Raw genomic sequence first — 13,707 nt, 5'->3', positions numbered from 1 at the left:
GGTAGTCACTGTACTGGAAATAAGGATTTCAGAGATGAACAAGACACAATTCCTACCCTCGAGGAAACCACCAGTCAAAGTGGGAATAGCTCTGTAAGGAGATATGCATAGGATATTATGGGATTACAGAGAAGAAAAACCAAGGAAGGGAAGCAGATTCTACTAGGGGCAAGGGAAGACCTTCCAAGAGGAAGTGACTCTTGAGTAGATTCTTGAAGGACACATGGGAATTAGCCAGTCCAATTGGAAAGGAGTGTGTGTGAAGAGCTTCTCAGACAGAGGGAACTGTAAGAACAAAGGCATGAAAAGGAGAAACATGTTAGGAGAATTTTGAGTAATTCTCTGCCCTAGATGCATGATGTGGAGAGAGACGAAGTAGTGAGAGATCAGATCATGAAGTACCATGGATGCCATTATTCAGGGGTTTAACCTTTATTTTTAATCATGTGGTGAGCCGTGAGCAGATTGTATTATTGAAGGGTTATTCTGGCGGCTCTGTGGAGGATGAATGGGAAGAGGACTGAAACTGGAAGCAGGAAGACTAAGTAAAAGGCTACTATGTTAAATCAGAACAAAGATTATTGGGGCCTGAGCCTAGACAGTGACAGTGGAAGGGATAAGAGATAAGTTAAGAGAGATTTAGGAGTTAGGTTAAATTTCACTTGAGGATGCATTGATTGTGTGAGGTGAGGACACCTAGGTTTTTTGTTTGAGGGACAGGGCTTATGATTAGGTTTGCTTGTTACATAACCTTAGCATTCTGCACTTCTCTGTAATACTCAGTACCTCTGTAATTTCTTGTATAATTTCTCTATTCCCTGCTAGACTATAAGACTATGAAGGCAAGACCATATCTGTTTCCTCATTTAAAAATCCTTAGTAACCAGTTTATTGCCTGATATACTGGGTGAACAGATGAATGAGGAAATGAATGGTGCTGCCATTAACGAGTAGGTTAAATATAGGAGGAGAAACATGTTTAAGGGAGGGGATGGGTAGGGAGATATTCAGTAGGCATTTCTATGGACAGCCTTACTTTTCTAGTCTTATCTTTCCTGTTCATTGTTTTTTACAATGGCAACAATATTTTTCCTTTTCCCAGACTTGAAACTTTGATTTAATATTTCACTTCTTTATATCCTTCACCCACCATCAACAGAAGTTCTGTTATGTCTTTCATTTTAATATGTCTTGAACTTGTGCTTTTGTTTGCATTCTCCCTGACAGAGCACTAATTCAGACCAGGGCTAAATTGTTGTGTTAATATTTTTTTTATATATATATAAACTTTTTTTTTTTTTTTTTTTTAGAATTTCCTTCTTTTTTATCATTTAAGTCCAAGTTTCTGCCCTTGGGAATTTGGTAATGAGTGCTCTGTGTCTATTTGTTTTTGTTTTTCTTTTCTTTTTTTTTTTTTTATTGATGTTTTAATAGTTTTTAACATTGTGAAATTTTGGGTTGTACATTTTTGTTTGTCCATCACCATATATATGACTCCCTTCACCCCTTGTGCCCACCCCCCACTCCCCACCCCCATTGCCCCTGGTAACCACTATACAGTTTTCTCTGTCCATGTGTTGGTTTATATTCCACATATGAGTGAGATCATACAGTGTTTGTCTTTCTCCTTCTGGCTTACTTCACTTAACATAATACCCTCCAGGCCCATCCATGTTGTTGCAAATGGGGAGATTTTGTCTTTTTTTATGGCTGAGTAGTATTCCATTGTATATATATACCACATTTTCTTAATCCAATCGTCAGTGGAGGGACACTTAGATTGCTTCCACTTCTTGGCTATGGTGAATAATGCTGCAGTGAACATAGGGGTGCATAAGCCTCTTTGGATTGTTGATTTCAGGTTCGTTGAATAGATTCCCAGTAGTGGGATGGCTGGGTCATAGGGCATCTCTATTTTTAATTCTTTGAGGAATCTCCATACCATTTTCCATAGAGGCTGCACCAGTTTGCATTCCCACCAGCTGTGTATGAGGGTTCCTGTTTCTCCACATCCTCTCCAACATTTGTTGTTTTTTGTCTTGGTGATTATAGCCATTCTAACGGGCATGAGGTGGTATCTTAGTGTTGTTTTGATTTGCATTTCCCTGATGATAGTGATGTTGAACATCTTTTCATGTGCCTTTGGCCTTCTGTATATCTTCTTTGGAGAAGTGTTTGTTCATTTCCTCTGCCCATTTTTTGACTGGGTTGTTTGTTTTTTTGTTGTTCAGTTGTGTGAGTTCTTTATATATTATGGAGATCAACCCCTTGTCAGATGTATGTTTTGCAAATATTCTCTCCCAGCTGGTGGGTTGTCTGTTCATCAGTGATTCTGGTTTCGTTTGTCTTATAGAAGCTTTTTAATCTGATAAAGTCCCACTTGTTTATTTTTTCTTTAGTTTCCCTAGTCTGGGTAGGCATGTCACCTGAAAAGATTCCTTTATGACCAATATATATATATAAACTTTTATTTTAGAATAGTTTTAGATTTACGGGATTATTGTGATGATTGTACAGAGTGTTCCTGTATACCCCACACCCAGTTTCTCCTATTATTATTATCTTATATTAGTATGGTAACATTTGTTAAAATTATTAAACCAATATTGGTACAGTATTATTAACTGAAGTCCTCAGTTTTTTCCTGATGTCCTTTTTTCTGTTCCAGGATCTCATCCAGGATACCACATTACATTTAGTAGCCATGTCTCCTTAGACTTCTCTTGGTTGTGACAGTTTCTCAAACTCTCCTTATTTTTGATGACCTTGACAGTTTTGAAGAGTACTGTCAGGTATTTTGTAGAATGTACCTCAATTGGGATTTGTCTGATGTTTTTCTCCTGATTAGACTTGGATTATGTGGTTTTGGAAGGAAACCACAGAGGTAAAATGCCATTCTCATTACATCCTAACAGAGGTATATACTATTCATATGACCTATTACTGTTAATGTTAACCTTGATCTTGACTTGAGGTAGTTTGTCAGGTTTCTCCACTGTGTAATTTCTCTTTTTCTCTCGTTCCTTTCCATACTGTACTCTTTGGAAGAAAGTCATGCACAACCCACACTTGAGGAGTAGAGAGTCATGCTCTACTTCCTTGCGAGCAAAGTATTCACCTCAGTTATTTGGAATCTGCACCAGAGATTTTTCTGTTCTCCCCTATGTATTTATTCAACCATTTATTTATATCAGTATGGATTCATACTGATATGGGTATTTGTTTTCTACCTTGGGTTATAATTCAATACTGCTTTATTTTGTTGCTCAAATTGTTCCAGCTTTGGCCGTTGGGAGTTCTTTTAGTTGGTCTCTAGATTCTTTTGACATATCCTCATCATTGTGTGTGTGCATGTTTTAACACTTACTTACTTTCTGGCACTACAGGATGCTCCATGCTTATCTTGCATAATTCCTGCCCCAGTCCTAGAATCAGTTATTCCTCCAAGGAGCCCTGGTTCCTTTTATTGGAGAATAATATTAGAAACCAAGATATGTGCGTTAAATGTTTAGTTGATCTTCTTGCCTTTAGTCTTTTTCCTTTCCAGTTTATCCCTCCATTTCATCTTCCTTAAATAGAGCTTCTGTGGAGTAGGTAATTTCTCTCCTTAAGAGTTATTGTAGCTCACTACTGCTTATATGATCAAATATCCTTGCCTTAGCTTTCTTGGCCTCACCTAATTTACTTTTCTCATTATTAAATGGTTTCTCTCTCTTCATTTCCTTCTTATGCTGTTCTAACCTTGGCATGATTTGCCCTTTCTTCTCTAACATTCCCAGTCTAATTCCCACTTTCCTTATTCTTATCTCTGGGTGCTTTAGGTTTTTGAATTGTTAGACTTGTATGTTTATCATATTTGGTAATTAGTAGTCAAATTAGAAGTCATATCCAGAAGAGACTCCAGAAATCATTTGGCTCATCTCCTCATTTAGAGATAAGGAAACTGTGGCCCCCAAATCTGGAGTGATTTGACCAATTCATGGCAGAGACAGAACTTGATCCTTGGCTTTCTTTCACTTTGTACAGTATTCTTTTCATCATATGCAACTGATCCCCCCCATATCCCTTTTTAAAAAATTAAGACATAATTTACATACCATAAAATTTGCCATTTAAAAATGTACAATTCATGGGCCGGCCTGGTGGCTTAGCGGTTAAGTGCGCGCACTCCGCTACTGGCGCCCCAGGTTCGGATCCCGGGCGCGCACCGACGCACCGCTTCTCTGGCTGTGCTGAGGCCGCGTCCCACATACAGCAACTAGAAGGATGTGCAGCTATGACATAGAACTATCTTACTGGGGCTTTGGGGAAGGGAAAAAGGAGGAGGATTGGCAATAGATGTTAGCTCAGAGCTGGTCTTCCTCAGCAAAAAGAGGAGGATTGGCACAGATGTTAGCTCAGGCCTGATCTTCCTCACACACACACACACACACAAAAGTACAATTCAGTGGTTTTTAGTATATTCACCATCATTGTTATTTAATTCCGGAATATTTTCATTACCCTAACAAGATGCACAACAGCAGTCACTCCCTACTTCCCCCTCTCCCAGCCTTTGGCAACCACTATTCTACTTTCTGTCTCTATGGATTTGCATATTCTGGATATTTCATATAAATGGAATCATACAATATATGGCCTTTTATCTCTGGGTTTTTTTATTGAGCATAAAGTTTTCAAGGTTCATCCGTCTTCTTGATGGATTGACCCTTTTATCATTGTAAAATGTCTTTGTCTCTAGTAACAGTTTTTGACTTAAAGTCTATTTTCTCTGATATTTACTTAGTGTTTACATGGTATATCTTTTTCCATCCTTTTACTTTCAATCTATTTGAATAGATTCTTTGAATCTCAATTAAGTCTCTTATAGACAGTGTATAGTTGAGTCTTGCTTTTTAATCCATTCTGCCAATCTCTGCTCTTTAATTGGGAAGTTTAATCTATTTACATTTATTGTACTTACAGATAAGGTAGGCTTTATGTTTGCCATTTTGCTATTTATTTTCTCTGTCTTGTGCCTTTTTTGTTCTTTACTTACTCTATTACTGCCTTCTTTTGTGTGCAAGTGCTTTTTTCCCCCTTCCCCCAATAGTCAATTTCCATATAGTGGCCACTGTGATTTGTTCTTCCAATAGACTTTATATTTTGGAGCAGTTTTATGTTCATAGCAAAATTGAGCAGATGATACAGAGATTTCCCATATATCCCCTGCCCCTACACATGTATAGCCTCCCCCATTATCAGCATTCTCCACCAGGGTGGTACATTTATTACAATTGAAGGACCTACATTGACACATCATTATCATCCAAAGTCCATAGTTTACATTAGAGTTTGCTCCTGGTGTTGTACATTTTATGGGTTTGGACAAATGTGTAATGACATATATCCACAATTATAGTATTTTACAGAGTAGTTTCACTGCCCTACAAGTCCTCTGTGCTCTACCTATTCATCTCTCTCTCCTCCCTAACACCTGGCAACCACGGATATTTTTACTATCTCCATAGTTTGCCTTTTCCAGAATGTCATATAGTTGGAATCATACAGTATGTAGCCTTTTCAGGTTGGCTTCTTACACTTGGTAATATGCATTTAAATTTCCTCTGTGTCTTTTCAGGACTTGATAGCTCATTTCTTTTTAGTGCTGAATAATATTCCATTATCTGGATGTACCACAGTTTACCTGTCCATTCATCCACTGAAGGACATCTTGGCTGCTTCCAAGTTTTGACAATTATGAATTATGACTAAAGCTGCATGTGCAGGTTTTTGTGTGGATATATATTTTCAATTATTTGGGTAAATACCAAGGAGTGTGATAGCTGGATCGTATGGTAAGAGTATGTTTAGTTTTGTAAGAAACTACCAAATTATCTTCCAAAGAGGTTGTGCCATTTTGCATTCCCACCAGCAATGAATGAGAGTTCCTGTTGCTCCACAACCTCACCAGCATTTGGTGCTGTCAGTGTTCTGGATTTTGGCCTTTCTAATAGTTGTGTAGTGGTATCTCATTATTGTTTTGATTTGCATTTTCCTGATGACATCTGATGTGGATCATCTTTTCATATGCTTATTTGCCATCTATGTATCTTCTTTGGTGAGGTATCTGTTACAGTCTTCATTTTTTTTGTAAATTGGATTGTTTGTTTTCTTATCATTGAGTCTTAAGAGTTCTTTGTATATTTTGGATAACGGTCCTTTATCAGATATGTCTTTTGCAAATATTTTCTCCCAGCCTGTGGCTTGTCTTTTCATTCTTCTGACAGTATCTTTCACAGAGCAGAAAATTTTAGTTTCAATAAAGTCCAGCTTATCGGTTCTTTCTTTCATGGATTGTGTGGTAAATGCTTTTTAAGACCTTAATATTTTTTTAAATATATTTTTGAATCCGAAGGCCTAGAATCAGTTATCTATTGCTACACAATTAATCTCCTCAAAAGTTAGTGACTTAAAATAGTAACTATTTTATTGTTCGTGATTTTTTGGACTAGGATTTTGAGCAGGGCTCTGTGAAATGGTTTCTGCTCCGTGTGGTATGGGCTAGGGCACCTTGTCTCTGTTTCATGTGGTGTAAGTAGCAGTGGCTGGGCTGGAGCTGGAGGATGTAAGATAGCCTTACTTTCATATCTGGTGCCTTAGCTGGGATGGTTCAATCATCTGGAGGCTGGCTGCGAAGACGGGGCCTCATTTTGAGACTCCAGCATTTTATAGGGGGAGTTGTTGGTAGCTATCTTTGTAGCCAAGTTACTATAGCTCTTAAACAAATGTTAAATTTGGTGGAGAGCTTAAATCTTGAATTTAAAGTGCTCTTTCATGTTTTGGAAATAATAATACTTTCACAATAGTTATTGGAAGTGCTGTGATGAAACTTAGGTAACTAACATTAAAATATATCACCTGAAATCAGATGGTAAACTATTTCTTGGGAAATGATTTAAATAACCAGGTTTGATGTTATGTTTGATTGGTTCAAAGATTAGTATTTTTTGGAAAATCACATCTGTTGGGAAAGCTGTTCTAGTCTGGTTGCAATTATGTTTAATTTTGAGATGAGTTATTCTAGTCCTAAGTAGGAAAACCAAAATATCCAGAGATTGGCTGTATGTTGTGTAACCAAAAGAAAATGTTTACAACTGTCTGACATGCGATGTGCTAAGAAATATGTATTAGGATATTCAATATGTTGCTTGATAAGAAAATGAAAGCATGACATTTACTTTTCTCACTGGGGACTTTTCGTTACCCTGAGATAGGGGATATGCAAAGCACATAGAAAATCACTAGATGGTGACTTTGGCTTTCAGAACATATTTCACAGTATTTGACAGAATACCAGGTTATCATAACATTTAGTGTGCAGTCAAATGATGAAGAAGAATCAGTTATAGGTGGTTATAGGAGTTATAGACAGGTTTTATGAGATGGCTGTCTCTTATGAAGAACTGTTTCTATTCTGAGTTGTAAGAGATATTTGTCAAAAGTTACCTAACCTGTGGTATTAGTTTATCAGCAGAAAGAGTTTTTTCTGCAAAGGATATCCATAGAAATAAATAACATGCCTTTCCTCCCTGATTTTAAAAGTATTAATTGTGGAGTTTTAGAAAATTTGAACAATAAAGAAAAGTATAAAGACAAAACTAAAAAGTACCCATAATCTTATCAAACAACGATAACACTATAAACATTTTGATGGTATTTCTTTCTGACCTTTTATATTTTTCATTTGATGAGGTAATATGGAGCTTTTTGGATGTCATCCCCCCAACTCCTCCCACTCTGATTCCATTGGGAAATCTTACTTTGTTCTTTTAATTCTAATAGGCATAATAATAGGAAATTCAGTTTATTGGAGGAAAAAAGAAAAAGTTCCTCCCCTACTTACATACTAGGAGTATAGGTTTCAACCCTGTTCATTGGAACAAACAAACAAAATCTGATGTTAGTTTGGTAAAAGCTTTTGATAATAACAGTTCCTTTGATTCTAAAGAAGAAAATCAAAATTTCAAACTAATTTCAAAAACCAGAATATAATTCTATTTATAAATCTATAAATTTTGAGGTAATAAAAAAATAATTCCTACTAGTGATGATATGAACTAAATTGGCTCTGATTATGCTGTAATTGACTTTATGAGTGTGCAATCCCTCTTGTTCCTTGGTTAGTTATCTGGTTATAATCACATGCAGACAATTCTTGGATGATATGTGTTGCTGAGGAGAACTGCACGTGGGACATAAGTCGTTGTTGTCTTTTTTTTTTTATCATATTGATAAAGATGTTGTGTGTGTCCCTTTGAGGATGTGCCTGTCACATAATAGGAGTTCAGTTAATGTTTGTTTATGATAATGACTACTTGGTGTTTGCAGTTTAGAATTTTTAAACTGACAGTTTTTAAAGGAGCTATATCACCAACCCAAAATATTGTAAATGAGAATAGATCTAAGAAGGTAACAGATCTAAGAAGGTTTTTCACTGTAACATAGCATCACTCTAAAGGAAAAAAGAGTTGCATACTCTAAAGGAAGAAAGATATTGTGGACCAGTAGACTGTATTAGGTATAGGTATTTTACGTTCTGGTTTTCTTTTATTTTCTTTAAGTTACAAAATGGGCTAAAGTTATTGGATAGATGTGCATTGTGAGGTTATTGCTAGAATATTATATGTTAACAGCTGAATATTACCCATTTTAATTATTGTCTGTTTTAGTGGGGTTCCTTAAATAAATTTACTTTCAATGATACAAATCGTGTTGGGCTGGCTGAATTCAGTTGACATCTAAAACTAGTCCAAGTTTGTCAGAGGTGTTGTAGTAGTGCTGATTAATATAATCTCGTTTTGCAAGATGGCCTCAGGCTGCTGTTACACTTGTGAATCAGTCAGAATGTCCTGACTGTGACAGGGGAATGGACGTGGTATGGTGTATTGAAAATCTATGTTTGAAGAAGAATAGTTTATATCTTTCAAATAGACATTGTGAATGAATGTAAGAATAAAAATGGCACTGACACAGATTTGGGTTGTGATAATGTATAATATTTTATTCCTTTAGTAAATGTTTGTTGCTTTTTACTAATAGATGTAATCCTTTTATGATTGAAAAGAACCTTAAAGTTTATTTCAACTTCTTATTCAAAACAGCAATCTCCTCTGCTATCTCACTTATCCATAGCCAGTTGGATTGCAACTTGGCCAAATGTGTACATAAAAAATTTAAGATCACTAGACATAATGTAAAAATTTTGGATATTTGATATTTTAGAGCCTACTTTTTATTTTGGTTTGTTGATTTCCACTAGATGAAATTTGGAGATTTGTGTAATGTGTAAATTATTGCAACTCGAATAATACCTGATTAGAATTTTACTTGCAATAGGGACTCCACTTTTCATTTCATTAAAGTAGCAACCGCATTTTGTTTCTTGCCTGTACTCCCCACTCTCCCAATATCCAGCATGGAACTTTGACCAATAAAAATCAAATAATGAAGAAGATGGCTAGCTGGTCTAAATCTCAAAGGGCTGTCGTAGGGTCCTAGGGTTTGCTGGTCTAGTTCATGCTCTTTGATGTATGAAAGACATTTATAAGGGCAAACAGTGTTAGTGACTACTTCAGGTGTTTATGTTTTTAATGTGGAATGAAGTAAACCCATATAAAAGAGAGAGGTGGAGAAGCCAACATCATGGCTGAAAGGAAAGATCCTGTGTATGGAGAGAATATGCAGAGTATGGTGGAACAACAAAAAGTGAGACAAGGGATGGTGCATAATTATTCAGGAATGGAACTGGAGCAGCTGTGGGTATGTGCAAAAGGAAGGCCAAATTAATGGATAAGTGTAACTTTAAATTTTTTGCTTAATTGTGAATCTTAAATAGTCCTGCTAACCCCTTGAGGATGAATGGGTTTCTTTTTGTTAGATACAACTAGGGACTCTTCCACTGTTTGGATGCATTTTAGATATTTTAGATATTCCACAGAATAGATTGGACATCTTAATGTTTAATTTTAAAATATTTCATATTAATTCTTGTTAACTAGCTAAATTGTTTCAATTATTTTAGTATACTGATTAGAATGCATTTTGGTGTGCTACAAATTGAAGTTATTTAACAATTACAACTGTGTTTTTTTCATGTTTTCTTTAAATATTCTCCTGATTTGTTATAAAACATATTTGTGGAAATTGTCACATCTTAGCCTTTGTACTATTCTGTAGAAATTTTATTTTATAAGTCTCAAATCATGTGGAAATTTTGTTTCTTCAAGAGAAATTTGACACATACTCCAAGAGAAAACAAAGCAAATCAACAGTTCTTGGAAAGCTGCTAAAGATAGTACAATATTTACTTATGCTAAGTGGTGAGAATTGGTTATTGAAACTCTGAAGCAGCAACTATTTGAGTGTAGCAAGAATGGAGTGTCTTTTTTTAGTGATTTAAATCAGCACTTAGTATCCTTTCGCACTATTTTTATATGCTTATCATGTGACATTTGATACATTAAAAGAATATATGAAATGTAAAATGTAATTTAGGAAGTATAATAATATAAAGAATACATATAAACCTATTATCCAAGTTAAGAACTAGAACATTACCAGTACTGTTAAATCGACCAATGTTCCCCTCCCGTATCCATTCTCCTGCCTTCCCCTCAGAGATGACTGCTGCTATGCATTTTGTATTTTACATTCATTTAAAAAGTAATTTTACTATATGGATATCCTTAAAAATATACCATTTAGTTTTGCTTGTTTTTGAGCCTTATGAAAAAGATATATTTTGAATTCTTCTGCTATTTGCTTTTTTCACTCTACATTGTTTCTAAGAGATTTCTTTATGTTACTGCATGTAATTGTAATTGATTCACTTTTACTGTGGTATAATATTCCATTGTGTAACTATTGCACAATTAATTTGTTCGTTTTCCTGATGATAGACATTGCATTGCTGCAGTGAACATTCTTGTACATGACTACTTGCATGTGTGTGAGATGTCTCCCTGTATATGTGTGTGTGTGGGTTTTATAGGCGTGTATAAGCGCCTCAGAGTTTCTCTAGGGTAGATACTTAGGAGTAGAATTGCTGGGTCATAGAGTATACACGTTCAGCCTTATAGGGTAATACCATTTATGGGACTAAGCAGTAGTATTTAATAATCAGAACAATGCTTAACTATCAACAGTTTAATAAAGAAACTGTGGCTTAGGGATGTTATGTATCCAAGAAGCCACATAGGTAGCAAGTAACTGAACAGGTTCAGACTCATATTTGTCTAACTTTAGAACCAGACTCTAGATCAGTAAATTGTTTTCCCTTTCTATGGTAAGTGTCCATAACCAGGTTTTAGATATAGTATAACTGGGATGCTTTTTAGTGTGAATATTTAAGTTATAGATTTGTTTTAGTAAGGAAAACCTATGTGTATGTTAAACAAAAAACTTTCTTGATCCCATGAAGTTAGGGACCTAATCTCCTTTTAAATTTGTGCTCTGCCAGCCTTAACATATGGCTTCTATTCTGAAAGTCATAAGATGGCTGCTTACACCCCAGCCAGCCATCTGTGTTCTAGGCAAGAAGGCAGTAGGGGGAGGGGTAGAAGGCCAAAGGGCAGTGACTTCTATTTATATCCTACTGGCTGCCTCTATCTGTAAGAAGAGCTGGGAAATGTAGCCTTTTAGTTGGGCACATTCTGCCCTTAATTATATGGGAATTTTTAAAATAAGAAATAGAGATATCTTGGATAGGCACCTAGCAGTTTCTGCACATGTATATCAAGGCCAAATGAAGAAATACAACCCTCTTCAGTTTACTAAGGTGGTATTATAGTTGTTGGGTTTTTTTTTATATAAGTTTTTTCTTCATAGGTTTAAATATTTTTATTTTTATTTATTTATTTTTGTGAGGAAGATCAGCCCTGAGCTAACATCCATGCTAATCCTCCTCTTTTTGCTGAGGAAGACCAGCTCTGAGCTAACATCTATTGCCACTTCTCCTCCTTTTTTTCCCCAAAGCCCCAGTAGATAGTTGTATGTCATAGTTGCACATCCTTCTAGTTGCTGTATGTGGGACTCGGCCTCAGCATGGCCGGAGAAGTGGTGTGTTGATGCGCGCCAGGGATCCGACCCCGCGCCCCCAGCAGCGGAGCGTGTGCACTTAAGTTGTTGGTTTCTAATTATTGAGAAAATGTGTTTATAAACACATGCCTGTACATGTAATTAATAATCAGGTTGAACCTGATATCAGGTTGAACCATATGAAATTTTAATTTATTTTTACATTATCCCCATGTATTGGTGCTGAGAAGTAGAGCACGTATTAAACAAAAAACATACCAAAAAATGAAGTGATTTGACATATGTTGGAGGAATTGAAGCAGGAGACTGAAAGGAGTACAATAATAGAGCAGAAACAAATCAGTTAGAAAAGACTGGAAATGAGAGGACAGCTTATATGAAGGGAATTTGGCTTAGGCAGGCAGAAGTTGTCTAGGAAAAAGATACTAGTTTATGAATATTTCTTGAAATCAGGAGCTCTGGAGGGTACTATACTTAAGAAACTATGAGGTGGCTTGAAGATTAGTGTTACCTACCGTTTGAAGTTAACCTATGAAGAAATAGACAGAGGAGACCTGTCTATTCAAAAACAAAAAGATGTCTAGTTCATATTGGGGATACCAGCAAGGATAGGGCTAGAAGAAAAAAAATTATAGCCTGTATTAAATTGGGCCAAACTGTGTAATGGGACTTATAATTTACTACATAAAGTGGTAAAATAAATTTTCTTCTGTCCCTGGAGTGGAGGGATACTTTTTTTTTTTTTTTTTGCAGTTATCAAAGTGATACGTGTTCTCATTGTAGTAAATCTGCAAAATATACTAAAGGGGAAAAGAAAACATCCCTCCACAGGAAGATAACCACTGTTATCTTTGGTGTATTTCTTCAGTAGTATATTTTTTAAACGTACTATATCCATAACGATAGTGATAGCTTATCAGTTGTATATATTATGTGCATTTTGAAAGATAAGTATTTCCAGACAAGGGCTGCTATCTAGAAGTTTTTCTCTTCTTTTGCTCATTTCTTTTTTATAAATTTCTTATGTAAATCAGGATGAAGATAAAGATTTAGCTTGTCTTTTCCTAGAAACAATGTGACAGATTTCATGCCAGACCTCAGCTGTGGTTTCTCCATCACCCCATTTAGCAAGAAGTTGATCAAGTGGCTCAAGGGAAGAATGAGCATATGTATAGACACTATACCCATTTAATAACGCCTTGGGCAGCTGTGGTCATCAACATAATTATCTGTATGGACCTAGACACTGGAATGGTAAAATACTGGTCATATAGTTGTTTTCTTAGAGAATTAAAAAGTCTTAGGAAAGCTGATTAGCTCCCAAGAATGTACCTTAGCCATCTCTTTCTTTAAATTGCAAAATACACTATTTAGATTTGTGTTTTTTACTCTCTAAAAGTCCTAAATAGACTTAGTTTGAATCTTTTCCTGATTTCAATATTTCAGGTAATACATGGGACAAATGTTACTGTTGCAGCTTTACCAATCTCTTTTAACTTCATTTAGTTTAAAACTTTTAAAAATTTTGGATAATTTTAAACATATATAAAAGAATAGTTGACAGTATAGTATAATGAATCCCAGGTACCTATTACCCAGTTTCAACAATTATCAACTCATGGCTAATCT

General features: G+C 35.7%; 1 protein-coding gene across 2 annotated transcripts in view; it reads left to right on the top strand.

Annotated features, from left to right (window-relative positions):
- Window positions 1-13,707, top strand: part of EPB41 (erythrocyte membrane protein band 4.1) — a 184,314-nt gene that overhangs the window by 39,169 nt on the left and 131,438 nt on the right. The gene's annotated exons all lie outside the window — the stretch shown is intronic.

Source organism: Ceratotherium simum, chromosome 22 (genome assembly GCF_057802395.1).
Source record: "Ceratotherium simum simum isolate JZ-2026a chromosome 22, ASM5780239v1, whole genome shotgun sequence".
Lineage (NCBI taxonomy): Eukaryota > Metazoa > Chordata > Mammalia > Perissodactyla > Rhinocerotidae > Ceratotherium > Ceratotherium simum.
This window is presented reverse-complemented; position numbering and strand designations above follow the sequence as displayed.